Consider the following 6,113-nt stretch of genomic DNA (forward strand, 5'->3'; position numbering starts at 1 on the left):
AAGACCTCTTAATGAGAAGATAGCTGGAGTTAAACATTTGTGGAAGTGCCATCTTTGAAAGAGAAAAGGAAGAGACTAGAAGAAGCGAAGAAGGAGTTTTGATCCGGGCCGATTTCTGCAGGGCAATGGTACAGAGCTGAACTGTGTGGGTATAGGACCAGTGGTTTTCTTTGGAGGGCTCAGCGCTAGAGGCTCTCCTTTGGATCCAGGGTTAGATATGGCTTTGTGAACGGACTTGCAGCAGGATAGCAACCCCACTGCTACCCGCTGATCAATGTCTATCAGACTGGCTCGTGCGATGAAAGATGGACAGAGATAGAAGGAGGACTGAACAAGCAAAACTCAAGGAGCGCTGGAGCATGAATCGCAGAATCAAAAACCAAACGCTGCTAAATAAAGTAAAAGCTTCTCTCAAAGAAAAGATGAAAAATAAAAGAGGGAGAGACGGACTGAAGCAGGGGAAGAGAGCAAAGCGCTGGATAAACAAACAGGAAGGCTAGAGAGGGAGAGAGAGAGAGACCAAAGTGTTGTTCTTCCATCTCAGCAGAGCAGCGGGAATCTAGTGCGGCTTTGAACTTGCCCCCCATTAGAGGCCTGATGACGGTTTTGAAGTGAACGGTTAAAAAGAGCCAAAGTATTTTAGATGTTAATTTGTTTTTGTTGTGTGTGCGAGCGCATGTGCACATTTGGCGAGTTTATTTTCTTATGCTTTTTCAGGGCCGCAGAATCATCCAGACTATTCACTCCCAATTTAACACGGCGAGATAAAACGCCTCCCCTACAGGCTTTGTTGTGTTCGTCTTTCTGTTCCTTCCTATCTTTTTACAAATTTAGAGGTGAGAAACTTCAACAGATTGTTAGTGAAAGATTTAAAATGCTGGAAGAACGCGAGCATAAAAACATGGCAGATTTAACAACTTTCTTAAATGTCTCTGCTAAGTAAGTTGTTGGAGGATGAAAGTTCTTAGACTCCCCCTGAGTATCTACAAAAATAAGAGCAAGAGTCCCAGAGGTCTTGGATCTTGCTAGAAAATGACTGTGTGGTTAACCAAAACAGATGCGATGATATATGGCATATTTAGAGTTTTCTGTCATGAGAAAGGAATGGAAACAAATAGAAGATATCTCCAAAAATCTAATTCTTTTACTGTTTTCTAAATGTAACAAAATGCAGTTCCTTTGCTTGGTTGTTCCCCAGTATGGCATTAATCTTAATTCTCCATGGAGCTAAGCAGACAAGTTACAGGTCAGACCAGTGGAAAAGCGACCCCGCTCACACTAAGAATACATTTTAAGATATTGTTAAAGGTGCATTTTGTAACTTTTCTAGGGCGTCTGCCACATACTTTGCTCCAGGAAGATGTTATAGCTTTGTCTGAAATGTTTCACAGTATGGCATTAAACCTTTCTATCACCATGGAGACCAAGCCAGGCCAAGTTACAGGTCAGATCTGTGGAGAGGGCTGTTATTCTAGATATGTTTAAGCAATAAAAACACCTGTAATTGAATAAATGCAAGGGAGATCTGTTGAATTATATATTGTGGAACGTTTGAAACAGAGCAATGACAAATCCATAGAAACAAACAGGTGACAGACCCACAACCGAAAAGTTACATAGTGGACCTTTAAGTAATGTGAAAATACATAAATGCAAACATTCAGGGCAAAGCAACATCACCATGGAGACAATCAGATGGCGGACTCCTACCAGAAAAGTTACAAATTGCACTGTTATGGCTTCTAGTTTAACATGAGCTGTAACAGATGTAAATAACCATCCTTAGGGCGTCCTCTTCTTGACTCACACGAAATGTACAAAAACTCACATAGTCCGTAGTTTGTTAGATTTCTTTTATTTGCAGATTTTCAGCATTTGCATATGCAGTTCAATGCGGTGCAATGCAGTGCAGTGCGGTCAAAGACCGTGTTGGTCGCCCTCCACAATGCCATCATCCCCACACACCTGTCTCCCTATTTGACCTGATTATTTGACCTAATTTACCTAGGACACACCCTCTTACGTGGACCCACCCTCTTACACTATAAACCTAAAGACTTAAATTGACTGAAGTAACTTAAATTTGGACTGAAAATAAATCATTTTAACATTTCTATAATTTTAAGAATAATATTTTAATAATTGGTTTTAAGGTATAATAAAAATATTAATTTATGGTAAAATATAAAATAACTTTTTAATAAATTAAATTATGGCTCTAACATGCACCTTTAACATTCAAATAGAAAACATTAAAATAGCTAATATAACCAAAATTTAGAGCTAGGACAACATAAAAAAACAAAACAAAATAGTTCTCCTTGACTTAATGCAGTCAACTCCTACAAGAATCAAATCCCAATCATTTATTTTTCTGTCAAACTAACAAACCAACCATTTCTATTGACAAAACAAGAGATGACATTGACACCAGGCATTCTTAAATCAGTGCCTGAAGACCCTTGTTAAAATGAAACCACATTTTCCAAGGTCAACCGACATGTTTATAGCCACTTTGACCTTTGACCCCTCGTCTTCATCCCGGGCAGATCACAGACCAGCGCTGGCACCATCCAGCCCTTGTCTCCTATTGCCTCGTCCCAGTGAGAGGTGACAGGTTGGGGGGGCAGGAGTACAGGGCAGGGCGGGGGTCCGAGAAGAGTCTGACTGCTCTGTAAACATGGGGCTCCTGTGATCCTGTGACACATGAAAGGAGATTGGGGTTGCCGGCCCATTGCCTATAGCCGCCACACACATGTACACTGACAGACGATTCATGTATTTATGCATTGCGCGGCGTCCCTCAAAGGGGTATGGCTGGAGGCGTCTGGGAAGAGGGAGGGTGCAGAGGCAGACAAAGACGGATAGGGTGCTGAGGGTGAGGGCGGGCTATAGGTGACAGGAGATTCTGAAGGGCAAGAGGGGCCAAGCAACATCTGACAAGCAATGATGGTGGTTTTATACCTCTCAAAATGTGACTGGCCAGTTAATGCTTTATGAAAAGGGTTAAGCTACACAGTTCTGTGTATTTAAGTTCAAAGGTAACTCTAATTTTGTTAGCTTTGTGTGTTGGACTTGGATTTTTATCAGTATCTCTTAAAAGGTGCCAACTTTAAGTCAATGTTGTTTTGCATTTGGGCAGAATATACTTCACCTTTACCACTGCAAAAAATCAAACAGTGGTGGCAATGGAGATATTTTATTTATGTAGGGCTTTTAAAATTGACTCTATGGTCTGCAGCAAATGTTAAACTTAATGTACAACCAGTTGTGTAGAGTGTGGTGCTGCAAAAACACAAGCTTTCTATTTTTGTTTCAGTGCAGGTTTCTGTTGCTGGTAATATTGTCTATTCATGTGAAATCAAAGTGAGTATTTTCACCATACTATAGTTTTAAATAATTGTGTTAGTGATATTGGCCCTCAGAACTTCCTTGTACTCTTTTTATGAGCGGTGAACAGTTAAGCCTTCAAGAGCCTGGACTGAGTGAGAGAAAGGAGCAGAAATAAAGGGGGATGTCTGGGGAACTTCAATGGCCTCTCTGTGTCCATCTAATATGGAGAGCTAGCATGCTGGGAGTTGGCCCTTTCCATTCAGCCAGACCCCAAACTCATAAAGACCTCTTCTATGGCCCCCAACCTGAAACCCACCCACTGCAGCCCTTGCCGGTATAGGCCCCTTCCATGGGAACTCGCAATCTGCAACGTAATCCCACTTTGGCCCCTGGAGAAGTCTTTCCAAACAAACCATGTGAGTCCTAATACCCAGAGCTTCACAAGTGGCTCCTGGCTAGGCCCAAGCTCCACACCAACAACAACAACGTGGCCCTCCTTCTTCTGTTCTCATCCTGCGGCTTTTCTAGCGTTGCAGACAGCCCACAAAAGGAAGGATCTCTGTCTAATTGCGCTGGAGATTGAAAAGCTGAGAAGAGCAGTGGGCGGCTGCAGTGGGAAATGAGAGCCAGGCTCTGGAGGCAACGGGGGACTGTCAGTCTGGCTTTGGCCAGGCCTCGGTGTGTGCTCGCTGGAATAAAGGAGCTGGCAGGACAGCCTCCTCTGTGGAGCTGGACCTGAGTGGATCAGAGCGGAGGTGGGAGCCTCCCAGGGCCTGGCTTTACAAGTGAGTCCAAAGCCCAGACCTGAATACCCAGTGCTGAAGGCGCTCTGCTGGGGGTCCCCTGTACACATGGGAAAAAGCGTCTGCAGCTCTGAGACTGTATGCACCGCTGGGACCAGCTCGGAGTTCTGAGCCAACAAGAGCACACACTGTTGGGAGGGATCCAACACTTGTGTGCAGCCACAACAGTCGGCCACTGTTAATGAGAGCTGTAGGATGATGGAGTGTGTGAACAAACAGTTGTGGGGTCAGGGACCTTTGGATCTGTGGCTGTGATGAGCTGAATTACTCATAATGCTCAAGTTCACACACACATCTGTTTTTATGGCCCATACACAACACTTGGGATTTGTTATGTTTCAAACAAGACTCAGCGTTGCACGTATCAATTATAACTGACATGAATATCACTTTTGCCTCTAGCCTCACTTTATTAATGCTAGAGGCAAAACAGAGAGTGAAAGACTAATAAAACTCCTTTTGCATGCATGTTAAGGTTTTGATGCTTTGAAGAGTACACAGACACATTTTGATATTGATCATCTGGTCTCAGCCATTGACCTATAGAAGCTGCACAACCACTTTTCAAAAACAGTCCATGGCAAAAACCACAGTCACTAGGATTTGATCTAAACACCTGACAATCGTGAATTGACAGTATGAGCCTAAAGAAGTCGTGTCCTCTTTATGTAGTGCCACAGGGTCTGGAGGATTTGGGCCTTAGCCGCTCTAGAACTTCTCCCCTGGCTGACCTCTTTTCATCTCTTCGTCCGTCCGCTTTTCGTCTGTTTAATACAAATCAGCCACTTAATGCCATGCACATGTTTTAGTGTTATTTGAACTCTGACTGGCAGAGAACTTCAAACAGCTTTTTAAAGTGAACAAACTTTATTTTTCTCCTTTTTAAGAACAGAGGCACATCTGAGGAGACCTAATCAGAAGTAGGAGGAGAGATGGTTGTTGTGATGTGCAGAGGTTTGTTTTAGTGCTGACATTTATTCTAAAGTAGAGTTAACATAAAAAGATGCGACCATGTTTGGCCTGAACCTCCTTCAGCATCACCTCTCCTCACAGCTGGGCCCATCTAAAGTTTGGTGTTTTTGATTTAGTCAAAGTTTCAACAACATCAAAAACATCACTGCACTAACCTAATGCTAAAATGTTTAAACTTAATTTATTTACAAGAGAATATACAAACAAAATGTCTTCATGTGGAAAGGCAGACTGACTGATCAGGGACACCTTGTGAACACATTATATTTATCATGTGTTTATCATGAAGTAAAGTAAGTCATGTGAAAAATCTACACACTGTAAGATTTAATTCAAAAGGAACCAAGGTAAAACAGCAATGCAAGATTTAACACATTCATATAGTAACGACTGACTTGGCCATAAAAATACCGTTAATGTCCACATATGAATTGTTTTGACATTTTTGCATGCCTGAGTCTGCTGACATGCAGACACGGCCCCACTATATGCTATCTACATTACTTCTGTCTAATACGGTGCCTCTTTGGCCTGTCAGAAGAAGACCAGAGACCACAGGTAAGTCTGAACAAGGGCCAGGTGAGAGTGGTACAGGGTTCATAGCTGTACTGTTGAAAGAAATCAAACAAGCGTTCAGATAGTAGCTTTAATGCCACTTTGTTTACCTTTTATGAACCTTTTACTGTATTTTAATTTAATATGCACAATACAATTTTCAACATTGCTTGAATGTGTTAACTTAACATGTATTTCAGTTGTAGCCTACTGTAAAATTCAACCTGCTGTGCAGATGAGCTTTTCCTGATGGCGTTGCCTCTTGTGCATTTTAGGCAGAGCATACGGCTTTCATGTGGCGCCCTGCTGCGACAGGATTAGAAGGAGGTCACTCAAAGGCGTACACACATGTACATAGGAAATACATAGTTCCTTTTCTCTTTTATAGAGACATGCATATGCTTTCTCCGAGTTAATTTACATACAGTCAAGTTCAAAGGGGGTCGTGTT

Source organism: Boleophthalmus pectinirostris, unplaced genomic scaffold (assembly GCF_026225935.1).
Source record: "Boleophthalmus pectinirostris isolate CB_2022bp ecotype Guang Dong unplaced genomic scaffold, ASM2622593v1 HiC_scaffold_17, whole genome shotgun sequence".
NCBI lineage: Eukaryota > Metazoa > Chordata > Actinopteri > Gobiiformes > Gobiidae > Boleophthalmus > Boleophthalmus pectinirostris.